The sequence below is a fragment of the Gossypium arboreum genome, chromosome 12 (assembly GCF_025698485.1).
Source record: "Gossypium arboreum isolate Shixiya-1 chromosome 12, ASM2569848v2, whole genome shotgun sequence".
Classification (NCBI taxonomy): domain Eukaryota; kingdom Viridiplantae; phylum Streptophyta; class Magnoliopsida; order Malvales; family Malvaceae; genus Gossypium; species Gossypium arboreum.
Window position 1 is genome coordinate 26,985,833 of NC_069081.1, and position 12,796 is coordinate 26,998,628.

Below are 12,796 nucleotides of genomic sequence, written 5' to 3' on the forward strand. Positions count from 1 at the left end.
TTTTCAAAATTAATGAACGTTTTCAAGACTCAACAAGCACAACAAATGGATAGCCTAAAGATTGATAAATGGGTTTTTCATTCAACTGCTGTCTTTACAAAGACCACCCAATCACTTAAACCAGCGAATGCATACTAAGTCGTAAGTCCATGTGACACGTCAGATCTGGCCATAACGTCTGGGCCGGGTTTGGGGTGTTAAATAAACTATTTAATGCCTCAACTTGAGGTGGTTTTGGATCTTGCTGATTAAACCCTTGAGATTGGTTGAGTCTATGCTGCAATGAGTTTTGGTTCAGTCCATTTCCTTGGTTGCTTCAAGAAAAGTTAGGATGATTACACCATGAAGGATTATACAAGTTGGACTAGGGTCCTTGTCCACTCCTATATTGATATTGGTTCCCCACATAGTACACTGACTCGGGATTTGATGGACAACTCTCAAAAGAATGACCATTCCCATAGTACACACAGGAAACTACTTCGTATGAACTTGGTGGCGTAACAGCTTGATTTAGACCTTAATCAGAATAGTGGTTTTGGAACCACGAATCTGAGTCAGAAAAATATTTAAAAATTATTTACTATGTTTATTGTGTATGAATTGATATCTGTGAAATTTTCGTGATTTAATTTTGTCATTTAGGTGTCCGATTAAATAAAATGACTTAATCACGTAAAATGAAAATTTGGTGGTTAATTCTAAAAAGGGTAGAATAGTGATTTTTCTTTAATATGGAGGCTTTATGTTGCTGTTAAACCATTAACATATATAGTGGAAGGTAATAGCCAAGTTTATAATGGCTTTATATTATATTATAAACGTTATATATGTAAATTAGTTAATAAACTTATTTTAATTAAAAACCAAAATTATCATATTCATTATTTATCTTTGTTCATAAACCGAGTAAGAAAGAAAAGAAAAGAAACCTAATTCATCCATCTTCCAAGATAAAATCAAGGTTCGTTCTTAGTCAGTTTTTGATAATTTCTACGTTTTTGAGATCGTTGCTTCGAGTACTACAAAACCCATACTTTAATTTTTGATTTTGATGAATATTTTGAGTTCTACCATTGTTGATAGCTTGTGATTTTTTTTTGGTTTGATGATGAAATATGAAAGATATGCTTTAGATTAACATGTTTTGTATTGGAGTTTTTGATGATTTTGAGTAATTAGGACTTAATTGCAAAAATAATAACTTGAGGGACTAAAATGTGAAATTAATGAAATATATGGGCTTGTATAGGTATGGGTACCATTCGTCCTAACATGGGTACTTTGAAATTTTGTGTTTTGTGCAATTGGGACTAAATTGTAAAAATTGTAAATGTTAAGGGTAAAATGATTATTTGATCATTTATGTGTTTTTGGACTAAATTGGATGAAAATATGTTTGAAAGAGCTTAATTTGAATATGTTTAGATCAAGAACCAAAGAAATTGGATTTGGATCGGGGAAAAATGAAAGTTATCGACTAGCAGCCCTGTCTCTTTTTACAACGTCCGAGGTAAGTTTATAAGCAAATAGACGTATTTAATTGTAGCTAAATGTTAATATTATATGCTGGTATGAATTGTATGAACATATATAAGCTATAGCCGAATATGATCAAGCTTGGCTACTATATCTCCGGATTGGTTTTGACCGAGTTATGATGTCCGAAAGCCCCATATGAACCTTAGGAATAGATAGGATATATATGTAACGACATAGGATTCCGATACATGTGTGCGGGTAGGACCATGGCATCGATATGTGATTCCGATAAGTGTTTACGAGTAAGACCTTGTCTGGGACAGTGGCATCGATATTTGACTACATGAAAGACCACGTCTGGGACGTTGGCATTGTACGATTTGTGTAATTATCTGAGTGTCCTATCCAAATCTGAATGGTTCATCGGGCAAACGTAAATCACGACCGAATCTGTAAATGAGTTAAAAAGCTAGGTATGGTTTAGCTTATTAGCTATTGTTAATAAGGTATGTGTGAGACTTGAAATTTGATAAGTTTTATGTGATGCAAAGGACAAATATATATGAAATAAACAAGTATATTTGATATGAGCAAATGTTATGAATATTATGGAATTAATTTTGGATATATATATGTATATATGTGATCATATATGTGTTCGGCCATACTAGTAGTAAATGTACATGATATTATTAGTTGAATTCTTGAGCTTATGCGAATAAGTATATATATGTGTTTGATTGTATCGCGATATTTTAACTTAGAAAGTTGATTTTACATTCAGTTAATATGGTTGTGATAGCATTCGGCTATGGTAGTATTATCCATAAGAATGCAATCATCTATTTCACTTGTAAGTTCGAAGCTAAGATTGGCATTACTAAAAAAATTCGGCTTAACTTGAAATGAATCAACTATATCTTGGAATTGTTTATTTGCTTTAAACTTACTAAGATATGTTAGCTTACTTTGTGTGTATGATTCTTTGTTTTATAGATTTTGGAATCAAGTTACAAGCTTGGGGATCGTCAGCAAAGTCTATCACACTATCTACAGCTTTGGTATTTAAATAATCAAACTCGTATTATGGCATGTGTAGGCGGGATTTTTTTTTTTGAAATAATGAACTTTGGTTATGTATAAGGCCATGCGAAAATGGCTCAATTTTATGCTAGATTTTTGGTTTTGGCATATTTGTGGCTGAAGTTTGTTTGGTTATTTTGCTATGTGCTATGAATGAATATCTCATGTGTTATGTGATTGTACATAGAAGTTGATAATGATTTTAGTTGAAGCTTGAAGAAATCGATCATAAGTATGGTTGATTACCTTGATTGTGTTCATTCTAATATGAATTAGAAAGGTGAGGTTGATTAATATGTTTAGCCTTAATTTGTTATGTCCTTAAATGAAACATATTAATAAGCTTGATTGTTGATAAAATGATAATAGAAGTCTAGTATACGTGAGTAATTTATAGTAATAAGGGTCGGCTATGATAGTATGTTTTAGGTATACTTAATCTGTTTCTGATAAAATTATGTAATGTGATAATTAGTGACGGATGAAAGTATACTAGTTAAATAGATTCGATTATTAAGTGTTAAATGATGCATGTGATTCATGATTAATTTAGTCGACTATTTGGTATGTATTTATTGCTTTAATGTTAAGTGTGGCTTTGGCATATGGGTAATTGCACACCATGTATGTATATGTGATGATTCGGTTATAAATAAATGTTTGGTTTTACATTGAGTGTATATCAAAGGCGTAGTCAGAATACATACATTTACCATAATGATATGTACACTCGGTCATATGATTCTTTATTAATGTCATTGAGTTAATACAAATTATGAATTTAGTAGGTGTTCATTTATGAATTAAGTTAAGACATGCGCACTTGACATTTGGATTTGTTTTATTAGGTAAGTTTCTACGTGTCTTGAATGCGTGCAAGTTGCCCATATTTATGAGTGCTATTTATCTTAGTATTTGGCTAATAAATCTATTAACTAGGTGTAAGTTGAGAATGTGTATAATGATATACATGTATTAACTAGCTGTAAGTTGGTTTATAACCTAGTAATTGCTTTTAATAGTAATAAATTGTAAATCATGTGAGATATGTATAGATTACAATGTTAATGTCGCAAATTTGAAATTGGTGATGCAAATTATATTTCATACCGTTACTTGTGAACGTATGTCTATTTATTTTTACATATGATATGCGATGTCCAAATTTAAAAGTTGTATTAGTTTATGTAAATGATTTGATTTAACTTTCGAGACTTGATTATATGAATAATTATATATATAATTATGTACATAATTGTTTGGAATTATGTTTTATTCTATAATGCCTTATGACTCTATTTCAGTGATGAATACGAGTTAGGAGTGTTACATTTTTTTGGTATCAGAGCTTCGACTTAGTACGTTCTAGGACTAACGTAACGCGTGTGAGTCTAGCTATACATGCCAAAATTATATTCTGTGATATTGTGATGACTTCTGACATTTGAAATGTGTTTTCATATTGCAAATGGATCCCGACAGAGCTGTAACTGATGATGCGAGAGTGTAGCGCATACTCCTGAGCAAGGGACAGCGCTGGCTGATTCTCGACCGACTTCGAGTAATCAAGAAAGTGAGGGTAAACAAGCCTTCTATCAAATGATGAATGACTGGTTCACTTAATATATTCAGACTAACCCGAGTGCACAACAACCTCCACCCCCGATTAATCCATCTTCAATGCCTGCTGTACCTTAAGTAAGTGATCTGTTGAGATTGTATAAGCCACTTGTTGATAAAATCAGAAAACATGAGGCTGAAGAGTTTAAAGCTACGGATGATGATGATGCTGAGCGGGCTGAGTTCTGGCTTGATAATTCTTTCCGTGTGTTTGATGAGTTGTCCTGTACCTCAGATTAATGTTTGAAATGTGCCATAACATTGCTACGAGACATAGCATATCACTGGTGGAATACCCTAGTATCAGTGGTCTTGAGAGAGTGGGTGACCTTGGAATTCTTTCATGCTGAGTTCCGTAAGAACTATATTAGCCAGTGATTTATCGACCAGAAGTGCAAGGAATTTCTAGAGCTGAAATAGGGTCGGATGACTCTGACAAAGTATGAGTGGAAATTCGTGAGACTCAGTCGGTATGCCAGAGAGAGTGTTTCTACTGAAGCCATAATGTGTAAAAGATTTGAAGATGGGTTGAACGAAGACATTAAACTGTTAGTTGGCATACTTGAGATAAAAGAGTTCGTGGTACTGGTTTAGCGAGCTTGGAAAGCTGAAGAGCTCGGGAAAGAGAAAAGAAAAGCTGACTTTGAAGCTAGAGATGCACGCAAAAGAACATCTGGTAAGTTATTCCAGTCAGTATCAAAGAAGTTCTGAGATGATTTCAGCCGTTCTAAGGCCACTTCAGGTTACTCTAGACGGGATCAGAATAGACCACCAGTGAGCTCGAGGGCTACCTTAGTAGCGAGTGTGGGTAATGTCAGGTCAAATCAACCCGAGTGTAAACATTGTGGCAAATGACATCCCGACAATTTCGAGTTACATGATCAAGCTTGTTTTAAATGTGGATCTATGGATCATTATATTCGTGATTGCCCAGTGCTAGCTGAGGAAAATCTAGTACAGAATACAAGATCGGGTAATACTGTAGCTCGAGGTAGACCACCCAGAAATGCTGGTAATGTGAGTGGTAGTTAGAGAGGGACTAAAGATACAGCAATCAGATCTGAGGCTCGTGCGCCTGCCAGAGCCTATGCTGTACGTGCACGAGAGGAGGCTTCATCCCCAGATGTCATTACTAGTGCATTCACTCTTTACGATACTAATGTAATTGCATTGATTGATCCTAGTTCTACTCATTCTTATGTGTGTGAGACATTAGCACTCAGCAAGACTCTACCTATTATGTCTACTGAGTTTGTTATTAGAGTTTTAAACACCTTGGGCCGGTGTGTTATGGTTTACAAAGTGTGTAAGAATTGCCCCTTGATGGTTCCAGACTTGTGTTTTTCGGATGATTTGATGTTGCTGCCATTTGATGAGTTCGACATAATTTTGTGTATGGATTGGTTGACATTACATGATGCTATTGTGAACCGCAAGAGAAAGACCTTTGATCTATGGAGTCAAAATGATGAGGTTATTTAGATTGAATTCAGTGATTTGTATGGTTTACCAGCAGTAATTTCTTCAATGCTAGCTAAGAAATATGTGAGAAAAGGGTGTAAAGCTTATTTTTCCTACATGCTTGATAGGAAAGTGGCTGAAAGAAATATTGAATCAGTGCCAATTGTATGTGAGTATCCAGATGTATTTCCTGAAGAATTACCGGGTTTGCCACCTATTCGGGAGGTAGAGTTTGGTATTGAGTTAATGCCTGGGACGACTCCGATATCCATAGCTACGTACAAAATAACACTTACAGAATTAAAAGAATCGAAAGCTTAGTTGCAAGAATTGATAGATAGAGGTTTCGCGCGATCAAGTTTCTCTCCGTGGGGTGCACCTTGTTGTTTGTGAAAAAGAAAGACAGAACTATGAGAATATGCATTGATTATAGACAGCTTAATAAGGTGACTATAAAGAATAAGTATCCATTGCCATGGATTGATGATTTGTTTGACTAACTGAAAGGGGCTATAGTATTTTCGAAGATGGATTTGAGATCAGGCTACTATCAGTTGCGAGTTAAAGATTTAGATGTGCCTAAGACTACTTTCAGAACGAGGTACGGAAACTATGAGTTTTTGGTTATGCCATTCAAACTCACTAATGCACCTGTTATTTTCATGGATTTGATGAATCAGATCTTCAGGCCGTATCTGGACCTGTTTTTGGTTGTGTTTATAGATGACATATTGATCTACTCTCGTCGTGAAACTAAACATACTGAACATTTAAGACTTATGTTGCAGACTTTGCGAGATAAAGCAGTTGTATGCGAAATTTAGTAAATGTGAGTTCTGGTTAAGTGAAGTCCGTTTTTTGGGTCATGTGGAATCAGCATCGGGTATTCGAGTTGATCTGAGCAAAATTTCAGCTATACTTGATTGGAAACCTCTGAAGAATGTTTTTGAAGTCTAAATTTTTTAGGACTTGCTGGTTATTTTAGACGGTTTGTGAAAGGTTTCTTTATGATTGTAGCTCCGATGACAAAGCTATTACAGAAAGATGTTAAATTCGAGTGGTCAGAAAAGTGCCAGAAAAGTTTTGATCAGTTGAAAGCCCTTTTGATCGAAGCTCCAGTGCTAGTTCAGCCAGAATCAGGTAAAAAATTTGTTATTTATAGTGATGCATCTTTAAATGGTTTGGGCTGTGTTTTGATGCAAGAAGGCAGAGTGATAGCTTTTGCCTCAAGACAATTAAAGCCACATAAAAAGAACTATCTGACACATGACCTAGAGTTGGTAGCTATTGTGTTTGCATTGAAAATTTGGCGCCACTATCTGTTTGGAGAGAAATGTCATGTTTATTCTGATCATAAAAGCTTGAAATACTTGATGACTCAAAAAGATCTGAATTTGAGACAACGTCAATGGTTAGAATTGCTAAAAGATTACAAGATTGTGATTGACTACCACCCGAGGAAGGCTAATGTTGTTGTTGATGCTTTAAATAAAAAATCACTGTTTACTTTGCATGCAATGAATACGCATATGGGTATATCTGATGATGGTTTGATAATAGCTGAATTGAAAGTAGTTCAATAAATTTGTGATGTTCAAAAGGTTGATAATGAATTACTAGTAGAACGAGCTCAGTGTGATACAGATGCTGATTCGGAATCCAGAGTTGATACAGATGACTGTTTGAGATTCAGAAACTGATTATGTGTTCCGAGAAAATCAGCGTTGATTCAGATGATTTTGAATGAGGTTTACAGCAGTGGTTATCTATTCATCCAGGCAGCACAAAGATGTATAATGATCTGAACCAGCTTTATTGGTGGCATGGTATGGAATGAAACATTTCTGATTTTGTTGCAAGATGTTTAGTCTGTCAACAAGTAAAAGCCGAACATCAGGTACCTTTAGGATTACTTCAGCTGATTATGATACCAGAATGGAAATGGGATAGAGTTACAATGGACTTTGTATCTGGTTTACTGTTGACACAGAGCAAGAAAGATGCAATCTGGGCTGTCGTAGATAGATTGACTAAATCGGCTCATTTTGTTCCGATACGTATAGACTACTCACTGGATTGGCTGGCTGAATTGTATGTCTATCAGACTGTGAGATTACATGGTATGCCTATATCTATTGTTTCGGATAGAGATCCGAGGTTTGCATCGCAGTTCTGGAAGAAACTGCAAGATGCACTAGGTATGAAATTACATTTCAATACTGCTTTCCATCCGTAAATAGATGGCCAGTCTGAGCGAATTATTCAGATACTTGAGGATATATTGAGATGTTGTATTCTCAAGTTTCAAGGTACGTGGGAACGATACCTACCTCTGATTGAATTTGTGTATAATAACAACTTTCAATCGAGTGTCAAAATGGCACCTTATGAGGCTTTGTATGGTTGTAAATATTGTACACTGTTATACTAGACTGAGCTCAGTGAAAATAAGATACACGGGGTCGATTTGATCAAAGAAACTAAACAGAAAGTGGAAGTGATCCGTGAAAGTCTAAAAGCAGCATCAGACCGTCAAAAATCATATGCGGACTTGAAACGTAAAGATATAGAGTTTCAGATCGGAGATAAAGTCTTCTTGAAAGTCTTACCATGGAAGAAAATATTCAGATTTGGTCGTAAAGGCAAATTAAGTCTGAGGTTTATTGGGCCGTATGAAGTTATAGAGCGTATCAGGCCAGTTGCTTACAGATTGTTGTTGCCACCTGAGTTAGAAAAGATCCACAACGTATTCCATGTCTCGATGCTTCGTAAATATCGATCTAACCTTTCGCATGTGATTTGTTCGTCTGAGATTGAGATCAAGCTCGATATGACGTATGAGGAGGAACCAATTGGTATCCTGGCTCACGAGATTAAAGAGTTACGAAATAAGAAGATTTCGTTAGTTAAAGTATTATGGGTTAAACATAGTGTTGAGGAAGCAACACGGGAACCAGAAGCTGCAATGAGAGAACGCTATCCGAACCTATTCACCGGTAAGATTTTCAGGGATGAAAATCCCTAAGAGGGGAGAGTTGTAACAACCCAATTTAGACCTTAATCGGAACGATGGTTTCAGGACCACGAATTCGAGTCAAAAAAATATTTAAAAATTATCTACTATGCTTATTTTGTGTGAATTTGTGTGAATTGATATCTGTGAAATTTTCATGATTTAATTTTGTCGTTTAGGTGTCCGATTAAATAAAAAGGACTTAATCGCATAAAATGAAACTTTGGTGCTTAATTATAAAAAGGGCCGATAGTGATTGTTCTTTTAATATGCGGGTTTTATGTTGCAATTAAACCATTAACATATATAGTGGACGGTAATAGCCAAGTTTAAAATGGTTTTATATTATATTATAAAGGTTATATATGTAAATTACTTAATAAACTTATATTAATTACAAACCAAATTTATCAAATTCATTATTTATCTTTGTTCACAAACTGAATAAGAAAGAAAAGAAAAGAAACCTAGTTCGGCCATCTTCCAAGCTAAAATCAAGGTCCGTTCTTAGTTTTTGATAATTTCTACGTTTTTGAGATCGTTGCTTCGAGTACTACAAAACCCATACTTTAATTTTTGATTTTGATGAATATTTTCAGTTCTGCCATTGTTGATAGCTTTTGATTTTTTTTGTTTGATGATGAAATATGAAAGATATGTTTTAGATTAACATGTTTTGTATTCGAGTTTTTGATGATTTTGAGTAATTAGGACTTAATTGCAAAAATAATAACTTGAGGGACTAAAAATGTGAAATTAATGAAATATTTGGGCTTGTATAGGTATGGGTACGATTCGGCCTAACATGGATACTTTGAAATTTTTGTGTATTTTGTGTTTTGTATAATAGGGACTAAATTGTAAAAAATGTAAATGACAGGGGTAAAACGATAATTTGACCATTTATGTGTTTTTGGACTAAATTGGATGAAAATATGTTTGAATGGGCTTAATTTAAATATGTTTAGATCAAGAACCAAAGAAATCGGATTTGGATCAGGGAAAAGCGAAAGTTGTCAACTAGCAGCCCCGTCTATTTTTACAACGTCCGAGGTAAGTTTATAAGCAAATAGACGTATTTAATTGTAGCTAAATGTTAATATTATATGCTGGTATGAATTGTATGAACATATATAAGCTATAGCCGAATATGATCAAGCTTGGCTACTATATCTTCGAATTGGTTTCGACCGAGTTACGATGTCCAAAAGCCCCGTATGAACCTTAGGAATAGGTAGGATACATATGTCATGACATAGGATTCCGATGCATATGTGTGAGTCAGACCATGGCATCGATATGTGATTTCGATATGTGTTTACGAGTAAGACCCTGTCTAAGACAGTGGCATCGATATGTTACTACATGTATGACCACGTCTGGGATGTTAGCATTGTACGATTTGTGTAATTATTCGAGTGTCCTATCCAATTCCAAATGGTTCATCGGGAAAAGGTAAATCGCGACCAAATGTGTAAAGGAGTTAAAAAGCCAGGTATGGTTTAGCTTATTAGCTATTGTTAATAAGGTATGTGTGAGACTTGAAATTTGATAAGTTTTATGTAATGCAAAGGACAAATATATATGAAATAAACAAGTATATTTGATATGAACAAATGTTATGAATATTATGGAATTAATTTTGGATATATATGTATATATGTGATCATATATGTGTTCGGCCATACTAGTAGTAAATGTACATGATATTATTAGTTGAATTCTTGAGCTTATGCAAATAAGTATGTACATGTGTTTGATTGTATAGGGATATTATAACCTAGAAAGTTGATTTTACATTCGGTTAATATGGTTGTGATAGCATTCGGCTACGTAGTATTATGCATAAGAACGCAATCATTTATTTCACTTGTAAGTTCGAAGTTAAGATTGGCATTGCTAATACAATTTGGCTTAACTTAAAATGAATCAATTATATCATGGAATTGTTTATTTGCTTTAAACTTACTAAGCTATGTTAGCTTACTTTGTGTATATGATTCTTTGTTTTATAGATTTTGGAATCAAGTTACAAGCTTGGGGATCATCAGCAAAGTTTATCACACTATCTACAGCTTCGGTATTTAAATAATCAAACTCGTATTATGGCATATATAGGCAGGATTTTGATTTGAAATAATGAAATTTAGTTATGTATAACACCATGCGAAAATGGCTTAATTTTATGCTAGATTTTTGGTTCTGGCATTAAGTTTATTTGGTTATTTTGCTATGTGCTATGAATGAATATCTCATTTGTTAGGTGATTGTACATAGAAGTTGATAATGATTTTAGTTGAAGCTTGAAGAAATCGATCATAAGTATGGTTGATTACCTTGGTTGTGTTCATTCTAATATGAATTAGAAAGGTGAGGTTGATTACTATGTTTAGCCTTAATTTGTTATGTCTTTAAATGAAACATATTAATAAGCTTGATTATTTATAAAATGATAATAGAAGTCTTGTATACGTGAGTAATTTATAGTAATGAGGTTCGGCTATGATAATATGTTTTAGGTATACTTAATCCGTTTCTGATAAAATTATGTAATGTGATAATTAGTGATGGATGAAAGTATACTAGTTAAATAGATTCGATGATTAAGTGTTAAATGATGTATGTGGTTCATGATTAAATTAGTCGACTATTTGGTATGTATTTATTGCTTTAATATTAAGTGTGGCTTTGGCATATGGGTAATTGCACACCATGTATGTGTATGTGATGATTTGGTTATAAATAAATGTTTGGTTTTACATTGAGTCTATATCAAGGGCGTAGTCATAATACATACATTTATCATGATGATATGTACACTCGGTCATATGGTTCTTTATGAATGTCATTGAGTTAATACAAATTATGAATTTAGTAGGTGTTCATTTATGAATTAAGTTTAGACATGCGCACTTGACATTTGGATTTGTTTCATTAAGAAAGTTTCTACGTGTCATGAATGCGTGCAAGGTGTCCATATTTATGAGTGCTATTTATCTTAGTATGTGGCTAAATAAATCTATTAACTAGGTGTAAGTTGAGAATGTGTATAATGATATACATGTATTAACTGATTAAACCAAGAAAAATAGTGAGTTGGTTTATAACCTAGTAATTGCTTTTAATAGTAATAAGTTGTAAATCATGTGAGATATGTATAGATTACTATGTTAATGCCACAGAGTTGAAATTGTTGATTCAAATTATATTTCATACCGTTACTTGTGAATGTACATCTATTTATTTTTACATATGATATGCAATGTCTAAATTTAAAAGTTGTATTAGTTTATGTAAATGATTTGATTTAACTTTCGAGACTTGATTATATGAATAATTATATATATAATTATGTACATAATTTTTTGGAATTATATTTTATTCTATAATGTCTTATGACTCTATTCCGACGACAGATACGAGCTAGGGGTGTTACAGGTGGCTGAGCTGCAAAATTATTAGCACAATTAGTGGTAAACTGTTTTAACATAGAGGAAATAGATGATACTTGAGCTAATAGCGAAGTGAGGGCGTCAACTTCATGAACTCTGACTACACGTCTTCCTGAAGCTGTTCAATTTCTTGGCCATTGATAGTTATTACTCTCAATCCTCTCAATGATCTCATAGGCCTCGTTATAAGACTCAGACAAAATTGCACCATTCGTAAAAGCATCTACCATCAATCTTGTATGTGCATTGAGACCATTAGAGAATTTCTCCAACTGGATACAATGAGGAATCACATGATAAGAACACTGACAAAGTAACTCCTTGAATCGCTTCCAAGCCTCATACAAAGAATCGTCATCCAATTGTTGGAAAGTTGTGATCTCGTTCCTCAAATTAGCCGTTTTCCTAGGCGAGAAATACTTAACCAAAAATCTCTCTACCAATTCTTGCCATGTAGATATGGAACTTGGTGGCAATGAATTGAGCCATGCTCGTGCTCGATCTCATAACGAGTACGGAAACAACTTCAACCTCAGTGCGTCTTCAGTCACACTGATTATCTTGAATGAATCACTCACCTCCATAAACAATCAAAGGTGGAGATGTGTATCTTTTGTGGGCATACCACTAAATTGGCCCACTGTTTGGAGCATTTGAAACATCACTAGTTTCAATTCAAATTGGG

General features: G+C 34.1%; 1 non-coding gene across 1 annotated transcript; it reads left to right on the top strand.

Annotated features, from left to right (window-relative positions):
* Nucleotides 1–12,399: 12,399 nt before the first annotated feature.
* LOC128286156 (small nucleolar RNA R71) lies at nucleotides 12,400–12,506 on the top strand. The gene has a single exon (XR_008276701.1). It is a non-coding gene; the product is annotated as a small nucleolar RNA R71 (small nucleolar RNA).
* The last annotated feature ends 290 nt before the right edge of the window (nucleotides 12,507–12,796 follow it).